At 39.3% G+C, this 27,184-nt stretch overlaps 3 pseudogenes; 2 read left to right on the top strand and 1 right to left on the bottom strand.

Annotated features, from left to right (window-relative positions):
* Positions 1–5,565: 5,565 nt before the first annotated feature.
* On the bottom strand, positions 5,566–6,519 carry LOC110144782 (olfactory receptor 52E4-like; annotated as a pseudogene).
* Positions 6,520–14,594: 8,075 nt separating this feature from the next.
* Positions 14,595–15,979, top strand: LOC110144705 (synaptobrevin homolog YKT6-like; annotated as a pseudogene).
* Positions 15,980–23,342: 7,363 nt separating this feature from the next.
* Positions 23,343–25,767, top strand: LOC110144704 (olfactory receptor 56B4-like; annotated as a pseudogene).
* Positions 25,768–27,184: the final 1,417 nt, after the last annotated feature.

Genomic DNA, 27,184 nt, shown 5'->3' on the forward strand with positions numbered 1-27,184 from the left:
GCTAAAGAAAGATTCTGACAGTACTCAGTGAGAGCAACTGAGCATGCACAAATCAGTCTGTCATCCTGTTTACATATTCACAGTGTCTGTTGACTGGATTTTTAACCCTTCTTATACCCACTTCTTTTTCTCAACTCCCAATGTCAATGTTTAGGTCATAATCCCTACTCCTCCAAACTGTATTGTTTCCTTAAATCTCTCTGCGTTTATCACTTATCCTTTCAATCCACTCTCTATTCTCAAGCCAAAGTGTGCTCAAATGCATCTAAAATGCAGATGTCATGTCACTCCTATAGTTAAATTTTTTTAGTTCATTTAATCTGTGAAATAAAACCTACATTTATGACTGGTATACAAGGTTTTTGAAGTCTATCTTTTTGTATCACTTTGACTTGTACTTAAAATATTCCCACATGTATAGCTTACTTTAACCATTTTTGTGTTTTTGGAATTATATGAGCATACCATCTTATTTTACATGGGCCTTTTTATGTATTCTTTCTCCTCCTCTTTATCTGAATTGTTGTTTCTTCAAACTTCAGAGTCCACTGTCTTCTGCCTCTTAAAAAGGATTCACTGATTATGTTTGAACCACTGATTGAGTTATGAGCATTTTATTTTATTATCCTTCTTTTTTCATCCACAGTTTTCTGTTTTATCTATATCATAGAGATTCTTTCAGTGTCTTAATGATTTATATCAAGTCAAGGACCATGTCTCATTGAAATTTATAATTATCAGCTAGCTGGCAGAGACTTTATTATGTAACAGGCTAACACAAGCTGTGCAGGAAGACAGATTAAAATTTTAATTCTGCACCTTTCACATTTTATAAATGAAATCTTGGTATGATACTTAAACTCTCTGTCTATAATGCCTCATCTGATGGTAAAGAAAATATTAAGTGTTACAAGTGTTTAGAAATATTAATTAAATTATGTATATTGGTTATACTATAAATTATACACAAACTCATAGCTGGTTCTATAATCTTACCCTCAAAGGCAAAGCCTTTTATGATACTTCTCCAAAGCAGTCCTGGTGACCGTGAACAAGGTACTGAGAAGGGAAGATGTTATTACCAATGGGCAGGTCCCAGAGGCCACCCAAACCCATCTGAATAGAACCAAAAGTAACCTCCCAATTGGTTAGAGGCACATGGAGCTAAATCTGCTGTCCCAAGGACAGCTGATTATGTAAGCAAGGAGTGGTACCTACCCCTGACCAGATGGCTAATGTTGGTCCAGTGTTGGGCATCACTCCTAAGCCTGTACATCCTGATTACTATGATAAGAAATCTCATGTTCAAGAAGCTAAGAAACCCCACATTGCTGTGTAAGCTCAGACTTCTCATATTCACAGGTCAAACTCAGACTCAATAAATACTTTAGTGGATTTTGTACTTCAGTATGTTCTATCCTCCATCTATTGTGAATGTTGCATGCTAAAAGTTATCATAATTGAGCCATTCCTTTGGACAAAGAGCTGATTCACACAAAATTGCTTCTCTTTCCTGAGTGTAGATCTTGCTCAGTGACTGGTCTATGTACAAATACAACATTCTGACATATTTTCCCTTATATGAAACAACAGTGAAGTACCATCCCATCTCAAGAGCATCCCTATGGAACCAACATCAGCATCTGGGATAGCTGGATCACAGTTTAACTTCTTTCTCTGCTTTATCCTGCTTCCTTCACTCTTGACAGGTGTTATTTCCAAGTATACTTCAAAATAAGCCACCTACACACAAATCTCTGCACTAGGTTTATTCTAGAGGACCTAACCTAAAATAAATGCCACCTGTCTCAGGTGAATTGAGCACTCTGCTTCTCTTTGGGGAATTGTGGCAAGCATACAAACATCAACTTCAATACTATAGCAAGTATAGGATAAATACACATCTCAGACAACTCATCCCAGGAAGTTTCCAAAGAGGTAGCTAAGATCTTCTTTATCATATCTTTCCATCACCAGGTAAACTCTTCCCTTGGTCCCATCTCAGATAAAGCAGCTACCAGTCCACCCCAGGGACCATGTTCTCCTTTGGAATAAAGTTTCAAGTGCAGTCTTTTCATTCTTCCAGTCTACAAACATTTCACTTATAGCTAGCAGGAAGCCTCAGTTATTCATTTATTCAATAGATATTAAATATCTACCAAATCTAAGTACTCTAATAGATGTTGGACAAAAAAAAACAGCCACCAACAGCTGATGTGACAAAATGGTCCTTGTGATCACAGATCATGGAATGATACTTTTAGATACATGATCATAGGAATAACTAATAGAAGTTATAAGTATTATAAGTCAAACCTAAAGTGTTTTATGAGAACATTCTCAGCCTGGAGAGTTCAGGGAAGCCATACTAAATTCAAGTTCACGACCAAAAGAATGGGTTAAAAGTGATGAGAGGGGTGAGGGTAAGCTGAGGATACAAAATCCCTGAGGCAGGAGAGAAGGGAGCTTGGTATTGTCAAAGACCTGAAGAAATCATAACATTGGGGAATGTAGTTCTTAGGAACTTAGCCTGGCCTGTAAGTAAGACTGCAACATGCACTTATTAGGTCATTTTAAAGGGCAGCAGAAAGTTATGAAGATTTTAAGCAGAAGGTTGAAACACAATCAGAATCTCATTATTAAGTATCATACTAGGAGTATAGATAGGAAGGAATGAAGCATAGATGATGGGACATCTGTTGGAAACAAGTATAGCAATCTTTAATGAGGTTCAAGTCTAAGTATTCTCCATGGGAATCGGTAAATGAGATAGGATCTTTGGGAATAAAGAAATGAAGAAGAAAACCTAGAGTGTTCAATGGGTCATTCACCCTGAAGTCTCCCTCCAGGACTATGGGTAGCTAAATAATAAAGAAGATATTGATTAAGTCATCATTTGATGAAAGAAGAGATATTAGTAATGGGAAGAGGTAGAGGATGATATGCGTGAATGACACGAACCTCAAAATTACCAGTCTGTGCTTGTTTGTTTGGTAGTCGTTTTTTTAAAAAAAAGAAAGAATGAACTGAACACTGCATTTGGGAACAAGAGCAGTAAACTCACTTCCAAATCAGAGGTAAAAGAGGTGTGAGAAAATGGATGTTCCCCACTCAGTAGGAAGTGTAAGATTTTAATTAGAAAAATATGAGAACTATGAGAGTACCAGCTTCATACACATTTAGTAGACATTAAATGACAGAGTTTATGTATAATACAGTTCTATTCTCTAAGCTTCAGGGTACCACAGAATAAGAGAAAAACAACAAGAGCTGCTCATATTACCAAGGTTTTACACTAACGGCAATACAAAGAGGGAGCAGCCACAGGGCTGGAGAGGGAGATACCTTAGGTGGATGGAGGTTTGAGTGATAACTACCATCAATAGAGAGCTTTGGTCTCTGATGGAGCTTTGATGGAGCAGCTTTGGCTGCTCCCTCTCTTCTGCCGATCTTTCTTCCACTCCCATCAGTGGAGCAGGGATAAGAGAAAGGTGGTCCTCCTCTTTTTGCCCTTTCTTTGAAAAGCTTTCTTCTTACTAATAATATTGAAGATTAATATTTAACAGAGAAAAATATGGGATCATACAGTGTGGCATAGAACAGAAGCCACTTCAGAGAAGGATTGAGGCAGACTCCCCATAGGGACCATAAATTTAATCCTGGTCCACTTATCCACCCAACAATTCAGACTCATAGTCTCTAAACTGTGGTCATTTATAGCATCAATTTAAACCCAGTCTAACCCATGTCCCATCTCTGCCCATGGCCTCCCATTGAGAATTAATGCTCTATAGCTTAGAACCAATCTTTACCATAGCACTATCACAGTTTATCATAATTTCTATATTTTCAAGTTCATTTCATCATCACACTGACAGCCTGGTAAATACTCAGGGTGAGGAAGAAAATAATGAAGAAAAGGAGAGCAAATAAAGAAAAAAAGAAAGACAAATGCTAGTTTTCTCTTTGTTCCTTGCTTCTGCACAGCAGAGAGTCTGTGTTATAAACATGTCCTCTAATATGTTTGCAGAGTATCCAAAATACCACCAGTTGAACTTGTAACACCTGAAAAGACTAAGTTAACGTGGCCTTAGTCATGACAATGGTAGTGAAGACAGTACTATAAATAGTAGTTGCAATGGCGATGACATTTTTGTGACAATTTATTTAATTTCTCCAATAAAAATGTATTGAGTACCTACTGTTACACTTATGAAAATTTATGTGTTCATTTATGGAAAAACACAATGTGATTGATGAGGAAATATGCTAGTGATGACACAGTCCATGAAAAGAATGAGATGTATTTATTGAACAAACATTTATTGAGAGCCTATTATGTGTCAGGTACTATGATAAGGATACAACACATCTAACTCACAGTTTACTAGAGATGGGGGACAGAAATCATTCATTCAATCTGTATATATAGAAAGAAACTGTGATGGATAATGAAAGAAATACACACAAAGCTCTGGGTTCAAAAAACAGGTGACCTTATCTAGTTCAGAAAAGTCTTCCTCAAGAAGGTGAGGTTTGAATTGAAATTCAAGATGAGTAGAAATGGCAAGGAAAAGGACAGGATGATGCATTTCCATTAGGAAGAGCCCAGACAATACATAAATGGAGGAAGTTGGACTCTTGAAGAACTAAAGAAGGAAACATGTTATTACAAATACATAATACTCAGCCAACACTACATATATTGCAAGAGTGTGTAAATACCTAAGAGCATACAATAAACATTACAGTGAGTACCAATGGTAGAAACTGGAAGACAATGAGCAAGAGTGTTAGAAATGAAGATAGAAAATAATCAAACCAAGCAAGAATTAGAACAATAATTATTATGTGCAATAAATTTTAATTCAGGTCTTTGTACCAGAGACTAAAAATGAGGAAATAAAGAATTATCATTAACTTGAGAAGTTAAAAATACATAATACTATAAGAGCCACGGAGGGTCATCCATCTCAAAAACAGGCTAGAAAAATACAAAGAATAAAGATTTCAAACATTATTGGCAATTTTGGAGTCAGATGGAACATGAATATTTTACAGAGTTTCTCTCATCATCTTAAGACTTAAAGTCGCTCCAGAATTTGCCACCCCAGCTTCTGTGATGCCAAGGTTTTTCTGATAGAGGGAGACACTGCTTCCACAGACAGGCTACGTGTCAGCATCATGGTGGTGGGAGGTGGCCCATGTTCTCATATGAGCTGCTGAGTCACTTGATCCAGATCTACTAAAGTCTAGTTATTTTTTAATTACCTGATGCATCTATTTGGTCAAGACAAGTAAATAACAAACTTTTAAGGGGAAAGGTATCCAAAAAATTACTTGCTGATTGATCAACTGATACACCACCAGCCCTTCTCCATTTTCATCCAAATATCTAAACGCCATAGGTCTCAGAAGAGATCTCCCAACTTCTAAACACTCAGGATAACTTCATTTGCTTTCTCTTCTTTGTCCCCACCAGGTAAGTGGAATGGTCTTATGGGGCTCCCATCCCACAGGGGAGGGTCACTTTGGCCCCCAAGATCCAACTAATGAGAAATACACTCAGGTGGGATCAATCTGGTTGAGACTTAGAATTTTACACAGGCACTCCCGGATCTTCTTGGTCTTGACTCCATAGACAATGGGGTCCAGTGCAGGGGGAAACAGCAAGTAGAGATTGGCAAGGATGACTTTGGCAGCAGAGGCTGTGGGTTGGCCAAAGCGCTGCATGATTACAGAAAGAAAGCCTGGTCCATAGAAAAAGAGAATGACACAGACGTGAGTTGTACATGTGCTGCCTGCTTTAGCACGTGCCTCAGATGAAGGCAAATGAATCATGGTCCTAACAATCTGCCCATAAGAGTAGGCAATAAAGGCCACATCCCCAGCACCAAGAAAGATCGCCACAGCAAAGGCATAGAGGTTATCCACGGTGGTGACCCCACAGGCCAGTTTCACCACCGCCATATGCTCACAGTAGGTGTAGGCAATTGTGTGGGAGCCACAGTAGGGCAGCCGATAGGCCAGGCTTGGAAAGGAGATGGTCAAACCCACACCTCAAAGCACCACCAGGCCTCCAATCTGGGCAACAACTACTGGGGTGAGAATGGTTGCATAACGTAGTGGGTTACAGATGGCCACAAAGCGGTCCAGGGCCATGGCCACCAGCACTCCTGATTCCATGGCAGAGAATGCATGGATAAAGAACATCTGGAAAAGACAGGAATAGGAGCTGATGGCTGTAGCACCAAACCAGAAAATGGCCAGCATCTTGGGCAGAGTGGAGAGAGAGAGAACCAGGTCAACAAAGGAGAGCATGGCAAGAAATAAAAACATGGGCTGGTGAAGACTGTGTTCTGTCTGGATGAGAAAAAGCAGGACACCATTCCCAGTCACTGCCAGGAAGAACATGAAGCAAAAGGGAAGTGAGATCCAAATATGGACAGCAGTCAGTCCTGGGATGCCAGCCAAGAAGAAAGTGTGTGGGAAGAGATGAGAATTATTGAAAGAAGTCATGGTGGTCATCTCACTTAGAAGTGTGAAGTGCCCCTGCAAAGAAAAGCAAGCAGGTTAAATTCAATGAGATTAGAAGCTCAGGATATGTGGTCTCACTAACTCCACCATCACCATCAGTCTTCCCCCATTATTCTAAGAAAATAGTCAAAAGTAATTTTCAATTTAGTCAATATTTCTGCAAGATCTTTAAACACAGAAGAGGCAAGTCAGCTTGGTCCAGTGGGAAATGCATTGTACAAAAAAAAGCAGAAACCAGTTTCCAGAATTACACTTCCTACTGTATCTGTGACCTGCAGCAATTCACATAATTTAAGCAAATCACAGATTCAAGTAGATGCCCAGGAACTGTTGTAACTGAAACTCCTTCCCATCATTCTCTTATTCCCAAATTCTGAATGCTGGTGATTGATCTAATCAGCATAGACCTCATGTAAGTCTTATACAACCAACCTTCATCTGAAACTGCCCCAAATCCTAACATGTGGAAAATTCCTTGATTTGGAGACATTCTGCTTCTCCAAACTCCACTGACTTCCGGGTTACAGAACAAATGGTCCCTGATGATTCCAACACTGCTTAAGTTCTTCCTTGGATTATTCCCCAATCATTTCACAAATGCATATCTTGCTTCTTTCCCCAAAATCATAACAGAGATCTGATTTTATCACCTCTTGTATCTCCCTCTCCTTCAAGGTGGTATTGTACAGGGGTAGACACAAAGTTCAGAGTTGTGGTGATCTGGAATAAACAGAAACTTTTTTAATAATAATCATATGAAAATCAAAAACTCTATATCACAGCTATACTGCTGAGAACAGGAAATAAAATGATCAGATATACCTTCCAGTTCAGTTTTTCATGGAATCACATAAAGTGTACAGAATTACACATATCCCCAGCATGTACTATGCTCAAATCATCATTTTGTAGGTAAGAAAACTAAGGTCTAGTAATAAGCAAAAAACCCAGAGTCCCAGAGTTATTAGTGGCAGAATCAGACAAGATCTCATATCCACTGATCTACAAGCTAGGAGGTTATCATCTTGTCTTCGAGTGAACAGTGACTGCTGTGGAGCAGAGGAAGAACACCCAGGACACTGTGGACAGGAGTGGGTAGTACAGAAACCAAATAGCATGGCAGATGAAGAACGACTTAGGGACTATGTGTCTCTCCAGCATCCCCCAACATCTCCAGTACCACAATCCTCTCATGTCAAGGAAAAACACAAGGACATGCCGAGACCTGGGCCCAGGGTCTGAGGGGGTTTTGGAGCATAAGAGTGATTCACATTCCAGGCACAGACATTACAGCTGGTTTCATCTCATACTTTCAATGGCAGCAAGAAGGAGTCTCTAAACATGAGGGAAAGGAGCAGAAGTTAGCCCAGGAGCATAGCTCAGAAAAGAAGGAACATAAATGCATTAACATACAATATTTGTTTTTCTCTTTCTGACTTACTCCACTCTGTATAACAGACTCTAGTTCTATTCACATCTCTACAGATGACCCAATTTCATTCCTTTTTATGCCTGAGTGATATTACATTGTATACATATAACAGATTCACTTCATCGTACAGCAGATATTAACACTACATTGTAAAGCAATTATACTTCAATTTTAAAAAAAAATTAAAAAAGAAGGAACAGTGCAGATTTAAAATGACCAAGAACATTTTGCTTTTCTCTCCAAGAGAAATTACATGACTGTTGCCCATACCTTAAAGCATAGCTGCTAAGGAGACTATGTGATAACAGCAGAAGGCATAAGGGCTTGGAAGATAAGGAGATTAAAGTGGGCCTGTGGTTCTGGTGTCTTGGAATAAACTCTGGATCGGAAGTCAAGATCCTGGTTCTAGGTACTTTTTCTGCCGTTTGTTTTCTGTGTGACTTTAAGCAAAGCATTTAACCATTTTCAAGCCTTAGTGTCCTCACATGTGAAAGGAATATACTAAAACCTACCTCACAGGATCATTATGAGAATCCAGTGACATACAATATGTGAAAATTCCTTATCAAATGCTAAAAATAGTAATTTTATTGTCAGTGAATTATAAGAAATAAATGATGCATTAGGAGTTATCTGATTAAGAACAACAGAAACTTTAGTGATTTGACAAAAAATGATAGGTTCCAAAAAAAAAAGGGTAGATTCATCCCATGGGTGGATGTTGTTTAGTAGTAACCCTGGAGCCACCTAGTCAAAAACACTATATCCTCCCAGATAATGCTCCTTTTCTCCCTCCCAACACACATTGTTTCCCTCAAGCATCCACAGAATGTGGTGCTGTGAGGGAAGGGGTGTTGGAAGGTGTCAAGAAATGTGGCTTTGATCACCTGAGCACCTGCTTCAGATTATCCAAAATGCTGCCCAACCTTAAGCCTCAGCCCACTTTGTGGAATGAAACAGTGTCTTCAGGACTGTGTAGGAAATAATTACATCTAATGGCCCAACAATCCCCTCAGGACCCAGCAAATGTCCCTCATTATAAACCTCATGCCTCAAGGGAAAGTCTAACCCAGTAAACTCAACTCCTTTATTTCCATCAGGGAAGTAGTAAAATGAGATTAAGAATCCTGGGGCTAGAGGATTCCTGGAGGCAGATTTAGGGGCCTCCATAAATATTTCCCTAAGGCTCACCCTGCAGGCTTCAAGGAGAAGCTGACTTATAAATAACTTACTGTTGAGCCAGAACCAACAGGATATTTGCCTGCTATGGAGGAAGTAATTCTCACACACCCAATTCCCCCTCCCGTTGTATATGACACAATGCGAAAGTGTTAGTCACTCAGTCATGCCCAACTCTTTGCGACCCCATGGACTATAACCTGCCAGGCTCCTCTGTCCATGGATTTTCCAGGAAAGAATACTGGAGTGGGTAGCCATTCCCTTCTCCAAGGGATCTTCCTAACCCAGGGATCAAACCTGGGTCTCTCACATTGCTGGCAGATTCTTTACCACGTAAGCCACCAGAGAAGCCCATATACAACACAAAAGGTCTAGATAGATCTCTGATGATGCCAATCATCAGTATTGGTGATATTTCCCCTTTTCCCTACTGATACCAATGCAATGCGTTTTTACCCCCAGCCTATCAGATTATCCAGATCTGGGAAGGTTGGGGGCAAAATTAAGTTGTAGATGTAGCCTATATGAATCTCTCTTCTTTGGGCCTACCCTTAAATATTACTCACCAAAGAGCTGCACTGACCTACAGAGGGATGAGAGACGTTAAGCTACCAGTCAGGTCCCAAGAACAGGGTATTTAATGGGTACCTTTTCAGGCACTGCCTATAGGGATCCAAAGTGAAACTCCCACCATCCAGATACCAATTAGTACTCTGCTCCCTCTTCAAACAAAGGTCTAACAAGGTCTCTTCTTATTACAGAGTCCTCAGGGAACAGCCCCAATGGGGAATGTTTTGAACATCATACTCCAGGGTGCCATGTCAAGAGAGGGCTAAGGGCCTACAACCAGAAGAAAGGAGAGATGTCCTGTGATGGGAAATGGGACCACCTAATTTGATGGCCAAGGAACCTGATTTAGGGAAGGTAAGAGGAGGGCAGGAAGATGGGTGGGGGGAACAACACCAGGACCAGCTACAATATTACCTATATGACCCCATGACACAGGTGGAACCATGAGAGGAAGAATGAATTAATAAGAGACAGACTTTATAAGAAGAGAGAGTCTAGCCATGGAATAAGGCTGGAGAAAGTGCCAAATGTCTCCTGTACTAGATTTCAAAATGGTAGACACAAGGGCAGGCCAAGTCCTGTAGGTATTGCCATCCATATCTTATCTCACCTTAGTGAGATTACCTTCAGCTCTGTCTCTTCTTAAACAATTTCTCTACACCTGACTCAACTCAGTCACTAAAATCACTCCTTTAAGTGGTGCCAGATTAATCTATGAGAGAATATTCAAGTGAATAGAGGATCTGGACATTGCATTAGATTGAGAAGGATTGGAAAAATTGAGTATGTACATAAAAGGACATGTGTGGTGGTATGCATGACTCTTCATGGATTCTTCAAATCCAATAAGAAGAAAGCTATTTGTTTTTTGAAGGAAAAAAAAGTCTTTTTTTTTTTTTTTAAGCCAAAGGAAAAATAAGAACAAATACATGAAAACTTGTAGTTTGGGACTTGGGCAGACTTGTATGTCTTCAGAAAGATAACCCCTAATTAGAAAGATAGAGGTTAACACAAGTTATATTAAAAGAAAATAGCACAATTTGATTGGAAATGGTCATTACCTAGACCAGTTCATCCATTTAGGAAAGCCGTGTTCTAAGGGTATTAATCCACTTCCAGAGGGAAGAAGACAAGTTAGGTGTCATTGTAGAACCAAAATTATGAACACTAATGTGAAGCACTCAACTTTCTAACACTGAAGCCAAGCTTGGTAACAATGAGCTTAGGACAGATCATTCTATCTTAGAGGATGCTAGGATATCTCTGAAACTTCAGGATATTGGTATTATAAGGTAGAAAACATCAGGTCAGAACCTCATTGGAGGCGGAATGAGTAGGCAGGAGCAATACAAAGGTCAATCTGAGTGGAACTGAAGGGGAGGATGAGTAACTGAAGCAAGAACTTAAGACTCAGAAAATAGAGAAGTTGGGAGTTCCCTGACAGTCCAGTGGTTAGGACTTCATGCTTTCACTGCCAAGGGTACAGGTTCAACCCCTGGTCAGCGAACTAAAAGCCTCCAAGCCATATGCACTTTGCCCCCCCTAAAAAGAAAACTATTAAAATTAAAACATTAGAAAAATAAATAAATAAAATTAAAACATTAGATTAATGTAAACATGGACCATATAACTGAAATCCTCAAATCCTCACCTAAATCCAGAAACTGGATAAAACATCAAGAGATCAGGACAAGACCAAAGCTCCAAGAACATTCAAGAGGATTTGGATCAATAATCTAGATCAATACAAGTATTTCTTGAGTTCCGCTTAAGGGTTGAGAAAGAAAGAAAGAAATATGGATTTTTAGAGTCAGGTGAAAGATACACATCAAGCTAAAGCAAAGCATCACCAAAGGCAAGCAGAGGTACAAGCAGAGATTTCTGTGACCACACCTTGGAGAGATGGAAACACCTTGGAGAGACAGAAACTAATTATGCCTGTGGGAATCAAGGAAGGCGGTACTAATGAGACAATATTAAGAGGAAAGTTGAAAAGTGAGAATAGAATATTTCAGGATCAGACATTAACATTAAAGACACCAAAACTACTAAAGTATGGAATTCTTGATGAATAGCCAAGAACTGAAAATTGAAGGATTAGTGGAGAGGAATGAGATTTAAGAGGGAGGTTGGATCCAGGCAGCAACAGGTCTTAAGTGCTCTTCTGAATAACACTACATGTTAAATAAGAGGTCAAGGAAGACAAGACAATGAAGAAGGAAGTTGTTTAAGCAGGGCAATGATGATAATAGATTAGTGACTTTGTAGATTTCTTGCATATATTCTGGGCATTAGAAAAAAGACACGACATCAGAATGAGTAAGAATTAGTGAAATCCTAAGAAGAAATCTGTGGCAATGGAGTAAAAAGGAGGAAATTGGATCAAGTCTTTACTGATAAATACTGTCAATTAAGAAATAGACAATAATCTCATGCAAACTTTTAGAAAATAGGGGAGGAGGGAACATGTTCCAACTCATTTTATGAGGTCAGTATTAACTGATAACAAAAGCAAAGACTTACAAAATAAGGAAATCCAAACCAATAACCCTCATGAACAGAGATATGAAAATCCATTACAAATGACTAGCAAATCAAACTCAACAATACATAAAAATGCTGACGAGTAGATGGGGCTTGATGATGTTGTGAAAGTGCTGCACTCAATATGCCAGAAAATTTGGAAAACTCAGCAGTGGCCACAGGACTGGAAAAGGTCAGTTTTCATTTCAATCCCAAAGAAAGGCAATGCCAAAGAATGTTCAAACTACTGCACAATTGCACTCATCTCACACGCTAGTAATGCTCAAAATTCTCCAAGCCAGGCTTCAATAGTATGTAAACTGTGAAATTCCAGATGTTCAAGCTAGTTTTAGAAAAAGCAGAGGAACCAGAAATCAAATTGCCAACATCCACTGGATCATCAAAAAAACAAGAGAGTTCCAGAAAAACATCTACTTCTGTTTTATTGACTATGCCAAAGGCTTTGACTGTGTGGATCACCACAAACTGGAAAATTCTTAAAGAGATGGGAATACCAGACCACCTGACCTGCCTCTTGAGAAATCTGCATGCAGGTCAGGAAGCAACAGTTAGAACTGGACATGGAACAACAGACTGGTTCCAAACAGGGAAAGGAGTATGTCAAGGCTGTATACTGTCACCCTGCTTATTTAACTTATATGCAGAGTACATCATGAGAAACACTGGGCTGGATGAAGCACAAGCTGGAATCAAGATTGCCGGGAGAAATATCAATAACCTAAGATATGCAGATGATACCATGCATATGGCAGAAAGCAAAGAAGAATTTATGAAAGTGAAAGAAGAGAGTGAAAAAGTTGGCTTAAAGCTCAACATTCAGAAAACTAAGATCATGGCATCTGGTCCCATCACTTCATGACAAATAGATGGGGAAACAGTGACAGACTTTATTTTTTGGGCTCCAAAATCACTGCATATGGTGACTGCAGCCATGAAATTAAAAGACATTTGCTCCTTGGGAGAAAAGCTATGACCAACCTAGACAGCATATTAAAAAGTAAGGACATTACTTTGCCAAAGGTCCGTCTAGTCAAAGCTATGGTTTGTCCAGTAGTCTTGTATGGATATGAGAGTTGGACTATAAAGAAAGCTGAGCACCAAAGAATTGATGCTTTTGAACTGTGGTGTTGGAGAAGACTCTTGAGTCCCTTGGACTGCAAGAAGATCCAACCAGTCCATCCTAAAGGAAATCAGTCCTGAATATTCATTGGAAGGACTGATGCTGAAGCTGAAGCTCCAATACTTTGGCCACCTGATGCAAAGAACTGACTCATTGGAAAAGACCCTGATGCTGGGAAAGATTGAAGGCAGGAGGAGAAGGGGACGACAGAGGATGAGATGGTTGGATGGCATCACTGACTCAATGGACATGAGTTTGAGTAAACTCCAGGAGTTGGTGATGGACAGGGAGGCCTGGTGTGCTGCAGTCCATGGGGTCGCAAAGTGTCGGACACGACTGAGCAACTGAAATGAACTGAACTGAACTGAGATGGGGCTTACCCAAGGATGAAAGATAGTTTAACATTCAAAAAAGTTGATTTAATTATCAAATTAACAAAATAAATGATGAAAAACATATAAAATAAAATCTTAGCATTTGTGGGGAAAAAAGTAAAATGATTATCACTTGAATACAACATGACGGTAAACAGAAAAACCTAAGATCTGTACTATTAAGTGAATTTAGCAGGGTCATTTGATAAAGTCAATACAAAATAGATTTTCTGCACTCTACACAGTATTAATAGCTATGAAAAACTGGAAAATTAGGTTCATAAAATTATTATGTATGATGACATCAAAATATATAATATACTCAGGAATAAATCTGATAGACTATATCTGAGTCTCTGCACTGAAAATTAGAAAAACATAGCTTGGAGAAATTATAGATTTAAGTTAATGAAGAGAAATGCTATGTTCATTTTTGGAGAACTCAATATGACTAAGGTGTCTAGTCTCCCAAATTGATCTGTACATGTGATGCAATTTCACTGAAAATCCCAGAAGGTTTTTTGTTTGTAAAAATTGGACAACTTATTCTCAAACTTATCAGAAAGGCAAAGACCCAACAGAACAAAAATAATTTTGGAATCAATTCAGAAATTATCAAAGTTGGAAGACTTCTTTCAAGACATTGTAAATGTAAATCTACATTATCAAGACATTGATAAAGTCTTGTATATCTGCAATAAATTATAATTCTACAATTTACATTGTAATATCTACAGTGTAATATTAACATAAGGGATAGTTTAATAGCTCAATGGAACAAAAAAGAGAGTTCAGAATACACACACATATAAATAATCAGTTGCCTTTTTTTACTAACATGTCAAGGTACTGTGATGGGAAAGTAATAAACTTTCCAATCAGGGGTATTGAAATAACTGGATATTCATATAAAAAACATAAACTTCCTCCATGAAGACCAAGTAGAAACTGAAGATACAGGCCATCCCAGATAAGTGGCAGGTATAATAAGCAGGGAAATTTACTTAGGAGGCTTGTCTTGGGCACCCACAAGATGAGTAAATCTCCACACCACCAGCCAGAATCTTAAGAGTTTATAGAGAGATCTTAAGTGGGTTCGCTCAGAGAGTCTCAACAACAGTCTCTCTAAGCTGCATCCTTGAAAATGGCTCTGGCTATGGTAATGGTGGGTGGAACACCCATTCCAAGGACAGGAAGGTAGTGAGGATCCTCTGATTGCCCAGGTCTAGCTCAGGAATCAATCAGCAGTCACATCCTCTGGACCAGGTAATCCAAAAATCTTAACACAATATAAAAGCTAAAATTGTGACTTTTCTAGGAAAAAATAGGACAACCTTATGTTAGGCAAAAATTTCTTCAATAGGACACAAAGGATGTGTGTTTTATTTTAAACTACAGTTTAATGGCTTTATTTTGCAATTTTATAGTTTTATTTTAAACTATCAAATAAAAATTGATATATTAGAATTTACCAAAATTTTAAAGTCTGCTCATCAGAAGACACCATTAAGAAAGAAAAGGCAGAAGGAAGCAGGTGGCCGACCTGCCGGCCCCTCGAGGGGCAGCACAGTGCTGCTCCCTATGAGCCCAGGCCACTGCCAGGCGGGTGGCCGACCCGGGGGCGCGGCGCCAGGAAGCCGTACAGCCTGAACGTCCCGTGCAACGGCGAGTCCAAGGCAGTGCTGCTCAAAGCCGCATACGATGTGTCCTCCTTCAGTTTATTCCAAGGTCCAGCGTTTAGGAATTCACGGCCTTTGCAAGCCAACTGATTGTGGAGTACTCTGCAAAAGAAAGCCAAGCTTCTGTCAAACAAGAATATCTGTGCCATGTCTTCGTGGGAAATGAGAGTCTTGCAGAAGTGGTCATTGCTGACTGAGCATCCATCCTGGGGGTCTTTTACCTTGATAGAGAAGGTACTAGACGAATTCTCCAAGCAGGTCCACATGATAGACTGGCCAGTTGGATCCCCCGATACCATCCGGTACAAATACACAAGCCTGGACAGTCACCTCAGTAGACCCCAGAACCCCCGAGAAGCTGACTCCATAACTAAAGTGCAGGCTGAGATGAACTAGACCAAGATCATCCAACACCATCGAGTCTTTATTAGAGTGAGGCGGGAAGTTCGATGACCTGGTGTCCAAATCCGAAGTGCTGGGAATACAGTCGAAAGTTTTCTATAAAATGGCCAGGAAATAAAACTCGTGCTGTGCAATCATGTGACGGCGGCTGGCAGAGACCCCTGCGCTGGCTCATCACCGCCATTCACATCAGCACCACACCTCCATCCCCCACCCAGGAAGCAGAGCCGCTTCGCAACGCCCGAGGGGGACAGACGCAACTTCCGCCTTGCAGCTCCTGAGAGGAACTGAAGGGTGGAAGGCACCTGGGGGTGGGGAACATTCAAATTCACATGCCTCGTTATTTTTGAAAAGATAATTTGAGGCTCCTAAAAGTGTGTTTTGGGGCCAAATGGAACCATAAAGTTCAGTGACTCTGCCAAATAAATAAATAAAAATAAAAGGTAAGTTGCAGACTTGGTGAATATATTTGCACTGCATGGGTCTGAGAAAGGATTTGAATCCAGATTATGTAAAGAAATTATACAGAGAAATAATAAGACAACTCAAAAACAGTAAAAATATTTGAACACTTCTCAAAGGAAGATTCATGGATAGCCAACAAGTTCAGAAACATATTAAAAGATGTTCAATATCATTAGTCATTGAAGAAATGCAAATTAAAACCACAATAACTTACAATGATAGACATATTAGGATGGCTAAAATTAACACTGACCATACCACCTACTGGAGAAGGAAATGGCAACCCACTCCAGTACTCCTGCCTGGAAAATTCCATGGATGGAGGAGCCTGGTAGGCTACAGTCCATGGGGTCGCAAAGAGTCGGACACGACTGAGCGACTTCACTTTCTTTCTTTCTATAGTTCCTTTTGGAGAAGGAAATGGCAACCCACTCCAGTGTTCTTGCCTGGAGAATCCCATGGACAGAGGGGCCTGGTGGGCTACAGTCTATGGGGTTGCAAAGAGTCGGACACGACTAAGCAACTAACACACACACACACACACCCCAAGTGCTGATGAGGATGCAAAGCAACTGGAACTCTCAAATTGCTGGTAACAGTGTAGAATGGTAGAACCACTTTGGAAAACAATTTGGTAGATGAACTTTAATAAAATTAAACATATGTTTACCACATAACCCAGAAAATCCATGCCTGAATTTTTTTTAATGTTTTTTGGGATAAAATTGAACTTGCGCAAACTCCAGGAGATAGTGAGGGACAGGGAAGCCTGGAGTGGGGTCCATGGGGTTCATGAAGAGTTGGACATAACTTGGCAACTGAACAACATAAGTGATTTCCAACTTGTCTAATTTCAGGTGTACTGCAGAGTGAATCTGTTATATATACATATATATCCACTTATTTTTAGATTCTAATGTTCCATATAGGACATTACAGAGTATTGAATAGAGTTCCCTGTGCTACACCATAGGTCCTTATTAGTTATTCATTTTATACAGTAGTTTGCTAGTGTCAATCCCAATCTTTCAATTTATCCCCCCCAACCCCTCCCAGGTAACCATAAGTTTATTTTTACATTTGTAACTCTGTTTCTGTTTTGTAGATAAATTCATTTGTAGCCTTTTTTTAGAGTCCACATAGAAGTAATTCATATGACATTTGTCTTTCTCTGACTTACTTCACTCAGTATGACAATTTCTAAGTCCATCCATGTCATTGCACATGGTGTTATTTTGTTCTCTTTATGACTGAGTAATATTCCATTGTATATATGCACCACATCTTCTTTATCCATTCATCTGTTGATGGACATTTAAGTTGCTTCCATGTCTTGGCTTTTGTAAATAGTGCTGCAGTGAACATTGGAGTGTCCATGCCTAAATATTTACTAAAGAGAAATGAAAAATTTTAGGTAAAAAAAAAAATCCAGTTTTATTAATCATTTCCTTTACTTTTAGTCCTCTTTTATGAGCTATTTAAGAAATGTTCATTTACCTCAAGGTTATGAATATATTCTTCTATGCTATCATTTAGAGCTTTTACTGTTTTTAACCTTTCACATTTATTCTCAAAATTACTTTTATGTGGCTAGGGATCAAGGTTCACTTTTGCCTGTGGGCAGCCTATAGACCTTGTACCTTTTAAAAAAAGACTGTGCTTTCCTACACTGCTTTGCTTTGTGTTCACATACATGTAGCTTTATCTTTCAGCTCTCTCTTCTTTTTAATAATCTTTTTTTCTTTTTCCTGTACTACACTGTGTCAATTATTATAGCCTTATAATATATACTGCTTCTATAGCTTAAATTCATCAATCTGATTCTTCCTCTTTAGGTATTTTTATTAACAAATATGTGGGAAAGTATCAATTTGTAAGATTAGGTTGAGTGCCATATTAAAATATCCATGGAAATTCTTGTCTCTGGCTTTCCAGTGCCATATATATCCACTGGTCATATCCACTGGTGTCAACAACCTCTCATATTCTTGTGTCATTTGGAGAAAGAGGTTATTCTATCCCCTCTAGAGCTCTGAGTCAGTTGACTGAGGCCCTCTCACACCTGCATCACAGTCTACTTCTCCGTTTACCCAATCTTTCCTTCTCCCTGCTTTTCCATGGGTTCTGATACCTAATAAACTTCTTGCACCCTCAACTGTTTCATTGTCTATTTCCCATGAATCAAACCTGAGACCCTTTGCAGTCCACCTGAAACTATCACAACATTGCTAATTGGCTACACACCAGTACAAAATAAAAAGTTTTTAAAATTTGATACATTTTGGTTTAGTAGGAAAATAGGAGAATATAAATCTCAAGTAGATTTAAAAGAATATGAGAGGTAAGGAACTGGGAGCTACATTGAGAGAAATGCTTTAGGAATTTGTAGGAAAGGAAAGAGAGGAAGCAAATTTAGGACAAGGGTGTGGGGTGGGAGAAAGTTGAGATCAGGAGGTATAATAGTCAAAGTCCTAACAGGAAACAGATGACACATGCAAAAGGAAAGATTGAAGAGAGTATAATGAAAGGAACGGTCAAAATACATGGGAAGAGTTAAAAACAATAATAATAAAGCAGGGGTGGCAAAATACACCAGGGCTGGTAACATCAAAGACATTACTCTCCCTAGGCTGGACAGCAATGGAGAGCTCACTACTGACAGAGTCATCAAGGGAATCACCTCATGGGAGCAGTGGCCTTGGGAGAGGCCCCGGGCACTACAGAACAGTTAGTGGACTTGTAAGGGGCAACTCAGAGGGATAAACCCCTCAACTTGTCCTTCTTCTGCCTCTGATCAACTGCCAGTTCTTCCTATTAGCTAAACCTAACAACATCCAGAGGCAATAGACTTTAGCCTCTCGGTACAGAGCAAGTGGATCTGGGGGTGGGGGAGTCAGATAGAATGTATCTAGGAGAGTAAGTATAAATATGCTCTTATATGGGAGAGATAACCCATGAGAAAAGACATGGTAAAACATAAAACAGAGAGAATACATCTGCTGGAAAATAGTCCCAATGGAAAATAGTCCCTATGGAGGATGAAGAAAATTGTGTCTGGGGGGAGGGGCCGGCCTTGGTGAAGTCATACAGATAGAAAAACACCTCTTTCTAAACCTTCATCAGCAGAGATGAGCACTAATAGTGCTTCCCAAGGGACTGAGGCCTGAGTACTTCTCTTCCCTGAGATGAGCTGGATATGCTCCTGAGACTGTTGAAGGTCTTTCCGGGCTACAGTGAGAAAACATCAAGTTTTGATGCACACAGGAAAAAAGATTAGCGAGAGCTTCTTGGAGGACCAAGGGAGTAACATAAAGGGTCCAGGGCACCTCCAAGTTCCAATCTATGCAACAACCCAGGTGCCAGCGGAGAGGAAAGGATGTACTCTTTGCAGCAAAAGCAAGAGTGTAGCCAAGAGAACAGAAGCCATTAAGAAACCTGAACAGCAAAGAATTGCTTCTTTCGAACTGAGGTGCTGGAGAAGACTCTTGAGAGTGCCTTGAACAGCAAGGAGATCAAACCAATCAATCCTAAAGGAAATCAACCCTGAATATTCATCAGGACTGATGCTGAAGCTGAAGCACCAATACTTTGGCCACCTGATTCAAAGAGCTGACTCACTGGGATGGTTGGATGGCATCACTGACTCCATGGACATGGGTTTGAGCAATATCTGAGAGATAGTAAAGGACAGGGAAGCCTGCGGTGCTGCAGTCCATGGGGTCACAAAGGGTTGAACATGATAAGCAACTGAACAACAGCAACAGGAGGCAGTTTCACATGCAGAGGATCTCTCCAAGACCTCCTAGCAGGGAGTGACCAGGAGGCCGAGGTGAGAGGAGGAGGCTGATTTCCTGCCATGTGTGCTAGCTCTGTTCTGGTTGCCCAGCCTCTTTCTTCCTCCTCTCTCGATGTTCTCACTTTGTTTCCTTAGTTTGATCATTGCCATTCTGGCCCTCTTTTCTCTCAAGATCTGTATAAAGACAAAGGCCTGAGGTCTGAAAAACAAGTGAGAGAAGTGTACATATTAGAAAGAATAGAAACCCCTCCTGGAGGAAAGAGTCCCAGAATTGCTGCCTCTTGGAGCATAACACGGGGAGGCATGTAGTAAATGCTGAAAGGATGGTGAAAGCAGGACAGCATTCTGTTTAAATTACAGATACAAGAGCCTGAACAGAGAGAGTGATTTAATTCACTCATTTCTGATTTTAAAAAAACAAATCAAAAATTAGACATAAAATCGCCAAAAGAGTTAAAACTGTTTATCCAAAAAGGATTCAAATATCAATAATCTCATATGCAGATGATACCACTCTTATGTCAGAAAGTCAAGAACTAAATAAAGAGCCTCTTGATGAAAGTGAAAGAGGAGAGTGAAAAAGTTGGCTTAAAACTCACTATTCAAAAAACTAAGATCATAGCAGCTGGTCTTATCAATTCATGTCAAATAGATGGGAAAACAATGGAAACAGAGACAAATTTTATTTTCTTGGGCTCCAAAATCACTGCAGATGGTGACTGCAGCCATGAAATTAAAAGACATTTGCTCCTTGGAAGAAAAGTTATGACCAACCTAGACAGCATATTAAAAAGCAGAGACATTACTTTGCCGACAAAGGTCCATCTAGTCAAAGCTATGGTTTTTCCAGTAGTCATGTATAGATGTGAGAGTTGGACCATAAAGAAAGCTGAGTACCAAAGAACTGATGCTTTTGAACTGTGGTGTTAGAGAAGACTCTTGAGAGTCCCTTGGACTGCAAGAAGATCAAACCAGTCAATCCTAAAGGAAATCAGTCCTGAGTATTCATTGGAAGGACTGATGCTGAAGCTGAAACTCCAATACTTTGGCCATCTGATGCAAAGGACTGACTCAGTGGAGAAGACTCTGATGCTGGAGAAAGATTGAAGGTGGGAGGAGGAGGGGACGACATAGGATGAGATGATTGGAGGGTATAACTGACTCAATGGACATGAGTTTGAGCAAGCTCAAACTTGCTTGTTGGTGATGTGCAGGGAAGCCTGGTGTGCTGCAGTCCATGGGGTCGCAAAGAGTCGGACATGACTGAGTGAGTGAACTGAACTGAACTGACTCACCAGCACCACACTTAGGAGAGCTCCATTGGCATTCTATTTAAAGTCCAGATCTAGACAAGGATGTTCACCATCAGTGTTTCTTTATATTGTTTAGAAAATTATAAACATTTTTAAAAGATGCAAAATATAAATAAGAGCTTACATTAAATAAAGTTATCCCAGTGAAATTTTAGCAATGCATCTTCCTGCAAAAAAAAAAAAAAAAATACCAAGGAGAATGTCCCAAATAATTAGTAGCTTTGGAAAGCAGTAGTGTAAAATAGTTATGTTTTGTGAAATGTTTTAGAAAGCAATAATGATCTGAAGGTTTTTAAAATAATAATAGCTAATTTGGAAAGATAAAGAGATAAAAGAGAAATATAAGGTAAAAAATTCTAAAACTACTTACGACACTTATGACAGAAATTCCCATTAAATTTCTGAATGGAAAGAATCAATGGGATAAAGAAAATCAGTTCTTCCATATTGCTTTGTATGTTTCAATATAATACAACCAGTCTTTTTTTAATTGAAAAAAATTGTCCAAAATTATTAGTAAAACCCTTCTCCATCATGTGGTAAATATACTAATTCAATTAGTACTGGCATTAAAAACAGGAAACTGACTGGTCAGGCAATGATCCTTGAATATGTTTGAATTTAATATTTGACAAAAAAAAGCACACTGCAAAGTAATGGAAAGGTTTATTTACTGAATAGGGCGACAACAATGATTTAGCTATCTGTTATTGTTCAGTCACTCAGTCGTGGCTGACTCTTTGTGACAGGCTTCCCTGTCTTTCACCATCTCCCAGAGCTTGCTCAAACTCATGTCTATTGAGTCAGTGATGCCATCTAACCATCTCATCCTCTGTTGTCCTCTTCTCCTCCTGCCTTCAATCTTTCCCAGCATCAGGGTCTTTTCTAATGAGTCAGCTCTTCACATCAGGTGGCCAAAGTATTAGAGCTTCAGCTTCAGCATCAGTCCTTCCAATGAATATTCAGGACTGATTTCCTTTATGGTCCAAAAGGAAACTTTTGGAAACTCAACTTTCTTTCTGGTCCAAATCTTGCATTCATATATGACTACTGGAAAAACCATAGCTTTGACTAGATGGACCTCTGTCAGCAAAGTAATGTCTCTGCTTTTTAATATGCTGTCTAGGTTGGTCATAACTTTTCTCCCAAGGAGCAAGCATCTTTTAATTTCATGGCTGCAGTTACCATCTGCAGTGATTTTGGAACCCCCAAAAAAAAAGTCTGTCACTGTTTCTACTGTTTCCCCATCTATTTGCCATGAAGTGATGGGACCAGATGCCATGATCTTAGTTTTCTGAATGTTGAGGTTTTAAGCCAACTTTTTCACTCTCCTCTTTCACTTTCATCAAGAGGCTCTTTAGTTCTTCTTTGCTTTCTGCCATAAGGGTGGTGTCATCTGCATATCTGAAGTTATTGATATTTCTCCCAGCAATCTTGATTCCAGCTTGTGCTTCATCCAGCCCAGTGTTTCTCATGATGTACTCTGCATCGTGATGCAGATGAGTTGTACATAAAGCCATATACATAAAGGATGGGCTGTACATAAAGCCAAAATAGAAAATTACTTAAGTATGGAAATGGGGGAAAAAGATCTTTTAAAATGTCAAAGTTAAAAAGTAGTCAAAGTTCAAAAAACAATGATGAGAAAGGTAAACCAAAATTACAATATCAATTTTTACTTATTCTATTAATCAAGATTTTTAAATTGAAAATTTTAATTATGGCATGGATGTGATGAAATAGACACTCATAAACAAATTATGGATGTGTAAAGTATTACTGTGTATCTATGAAGCAACATTTCAGTGTCTGTCAAAAATATAAAAGCCCATATTGTCACAAAGGGGTAGAAAAACCTCTTTGAAAGACAGTTTAGCAATTATCAATTGAAATCATTTTCTTGGTCCATTTCACCCAGTAATGTGGAAATTATGGGTAAACTTACATATATGTTTAAATATATATGAACAGTACTTTTATTGGATCATGTTTTACCATAGAAAATACTGGGAAAAAATTGCATGCCTTTCAAAAGTTCTCATTAAGATATCGGACATTTATGTGGTACAAAATCATTCAACTTACCAATGAGGCATATCTATAACATGATATGGAGTGGTCTCTGAGACAAGTTAAAAAATAAAAGAAGAGGAAACAATAAGAAGAGAATGATTAGTATGCTAACATTTGTTTTTGTCTTTTATGGGAAAATATATACAAAAACTATAGATGCAAAAACTATCTCTAGAAAGATTCCCCCAAAACTGGTATTACTGGCTGCCTCTGGTGAAAGAGAAGGGATTTGGGAGGCCCAAACACAGGAGTCTTACTTTCCATTGTTTTACTTTTTAATGTTATTTGATTTTTTTCCCATCCGCATGTATAACACTAAGAATATCAGAATACTATTAAAAGTAAAATTTTAACATGGCTATGCCCTTTCCCAGGTAGCTCAGTAGTAAAGAATCTGCCTGCCAATGCAGGAGCCACAGGAGACTTGGGTTCAATCCCTGGATTGGGAAGATCTCCTGGAGGAGGAAATGGCAACCCACTCCAGTATTCTTGCCTGGAGAAACCCATGGACAGAGGAGCCTGGAGGGCTACAGTCCATGGTGTTGCAAAGAGTCAAACATGACTGAGGGACTGAGCATGATATGCCCTTTGCACAGATCACCTTTGTATCATTTTTGAAATTCTACTCAAAGGAAATAATCTGAAAAGTAAAATACTGCTAAGTAATATATGAAAGAGCCAAATATAGAAATACAGAAATTGATATTTCACATGGCTTTTAATGATACTTAAAAATCATGGTTCATTTATTCATCCATGCAGTAAATTTTTACTGCCTATTTTATGTCTTAGAGCATACTACTAGGAGACAAAGGCAAGATACAAAATTATTTTATAGGATATAAATTGCTTAAATATAAAGCAAAAAAATGGGAGTAAAAATATTAATATTTATTATTTGTTAGATAACAGATAATTGGTTATTGTTGATATATTTGGACATGTAGACATAGAAGTAGTGATGACAAATAGGTATTCAAACATTTCTGCTTGGAATTAACTTGGGCTTTCCTTATTGCTCCTCTGTGGAATATTTCTCAGAGCCAAAAGAAAGTTGGGGGTCATTCATGAATAAAAGAAATTGTGTCATTGGTGGCAGTCTCTAATCAGGACCCTCAGCTGAACTTTCAAATGCAACCTCTTTCTTATTTCTGTTTTATGGACAGCCACCAAGAATAGCATCACTGACTCAATGGACCTGAGCTTGAGCAAGCTCCAGGAGATGGTGAAGGACAGGGAAACACGTGCTGCAGTTCATGGGTTCACAAAGAGTCAGACATGACTGAGTGACTGAACAATAACCAAGAATAGGGCACCTATCCCATAGATACTTCTACCAGTGTTACTGACAGTTCCAGCCTCCAGATTTCCCAGTTCATCTTGATGGGGCTCCCAGGCATTCGTGATTGGCAGCACTGGCTCTTCCTGCCCCTGGCTATGCTCCACTTTTTAGTCTTTGGTACCAATCTCATCATGATCACCATCCAACATGAGCTCTCGCTGCATGAGCCCATGTACTTTTTCCGGGCATATTGACAGCTGTGGACATTAGCCTGGCTACCAGCATCATGCCTAAGATTTTGTCTGTCTTCTGGTTTGATGCCAAGGCCATTCACCTCCTAAGTGTTTTGCTCAGATCTGTGCCATCCACTGCTTTGTTTGCATGGAATCTACCATCTTCCTCTGCATGGCAGTGGACAAATACACACCATCTCTCACCCCCTTCAATACCTCTCCATCGTCACTAAAGGTTTTTTGGTCAAAGTCACAGGGTTCATAGCGCTCAGGAAGAGCCTGTTGACCATCCCAGTGCCTATACTAGCTGTCCAGAGACATTACTATTCCAGGAATGAAACTGACCACTGCCTATGCTCTCACTTGGGGGTTGCCAACCTGGCTTGTGATGACATCATTGTGAACAAATTTTACCAACTGATCTTAGCATGGATCCTGACAGGGAGTGACATGGCTCTGGTTTTTTCTTCCTGTGCTTTAATCCTTGATTCTGTGCTGAGACTGATATCACCAGAAGTATTGTCACAAGCTCTGAGCACCTGCAACTCCCACATCATCCTCATCTTCTTCCTCTACACAGGTGTCATTGTGCTATCTGACACACACCTTGCAGATAAAAAAGCTTCCTATTATCCCTGTACTCCTCAATGTGCTACACAACATCATCCCTCTGCACTCAAGCCCGTGATCTATGCAGTTAGAATGCATGGGCTCAGACTGAGCATCCAGAGGCTGCTTGGACTGCCTGAAGACAAGTCGACCAATTAACTCCAGTTTTACTTCATTTTATTTTTTTAATTTTATTTTATTTTTGTCACACTGGGTCTTTGTTGCTTCACACGTGCTTTCTCTACTTGGTGTGAGAGGAGGTTATTCTTCATTGCCCTGCACAGGCTTCTCGTTGCCATGGCTTCTGCTGTTGTGAAGCGCCAGCTCGAGGTGCATGGGCTTCAGGAGTTGTGGCACACAGGCTCATTAGTTGTGGCTTGTGGGCACTAGAGCTTGAGCTTAGAAGTTGTGGCATAGGGGCTTAGTTGTTCCTCAGCCTGTGGAATCTTCTCAGATCAGGGATTGAACCCACGTCCCCTACATTGGCAGGTAGATTCATATCCACTGCACTACCAAGAAGCCCAACTCCAGTTTTACAAGGCTATTAAGGTGTTAGGTAAGGACAGAAGTTTTAGCTCTCAATAGACCTGGGTTGTAATCTGCCTTTATCTCTTACTAGAAAAAAAAAAAATGGGCAATAAAATCATGAACACTGTCAGTCTCACTGATCAAAATATACATAGGAAATTACAATAAAATTTCCTGTTAATATAACATAAGAATAGAAAAATGTAAGGTCCCTGACAACTGATGCCACCCTGAGATTGATACTCTTTTTCAACTTATTTTTAGTTGTAGGGTAATTGCTTTACAACATGGATCAGCCAGAAGTATACGTATGTCCCTTCTTTCTTGAGCCTCCCTCCCTGACCCCACCCCATCTCACCGCTGTAAGTTGTCACAGAGCACCGGGTTGAGCACCGTGTGTTGTACAACTCTGCACCAGCTATCTGTTTCACCTGCGGGAAAGTATATGTTTCAGTGCTACTCTCCCAGTTCGTCCCTCTCCTCCTTCCCCTGCTATGTCCACATGTCTGTCCTCTGTGTCTACGTGAGACCGATACTCTTACACAGTGACTAAGACTGTAAATTGACCCAAGTGTCCCCAAAAGAAATTTGACAAAATGTATCAAATGTTCAAATTTGTTTATTCATAATTCTATTTTGAGAAAAATAGCCAGAAGAAAAAGCTTAAATGTAAGCAAAAATTTATTCATGAGTTCATTGTAATGCTACTGTTAATAGAAAATGGAGTCCTTAAAAACATTCATATAAATTTACTTGAACTGCTAGATATTTGTGTTTTTCCTATGCAATTTTCATAACAAGAAAAAGTTTTAAATATATGTTTATTAAGAAGGGACAGAGAAAAGTTTTGTACCAGAAAACCTCAATAGCATCTATAATAAGTATTATTTTTAATTAATGTATAATAAGTGCTGAGTACTTCTTATAGACCAAAAAACTGAGACATACATATTAGATATTACAGTTATATATACATATATATCATCTGATTTAATACAACAACCCTGTGAGGCTGGTACAATATTATTCTCAATTTACAACTAAGGAA

Source organism: Odocoileus virginianus, unplaced genomic scaffold, assembly GCF_023699985.2.
Source record: "Odocoileus virginianus isolate 20LAN1187 ecotype Illinois unplaced genomic scaffold, Ovbor_1.2 Unplaced_Contig_20, whole genome shotgun sequence".
NCBI classification, from domain to species: domain Eukaryota; kingdom Metazoa; phylum Chordata; class Mammalia; order Artiodactyla; family Cervidae; genus Odocoileus; species Odocoileus virginianus.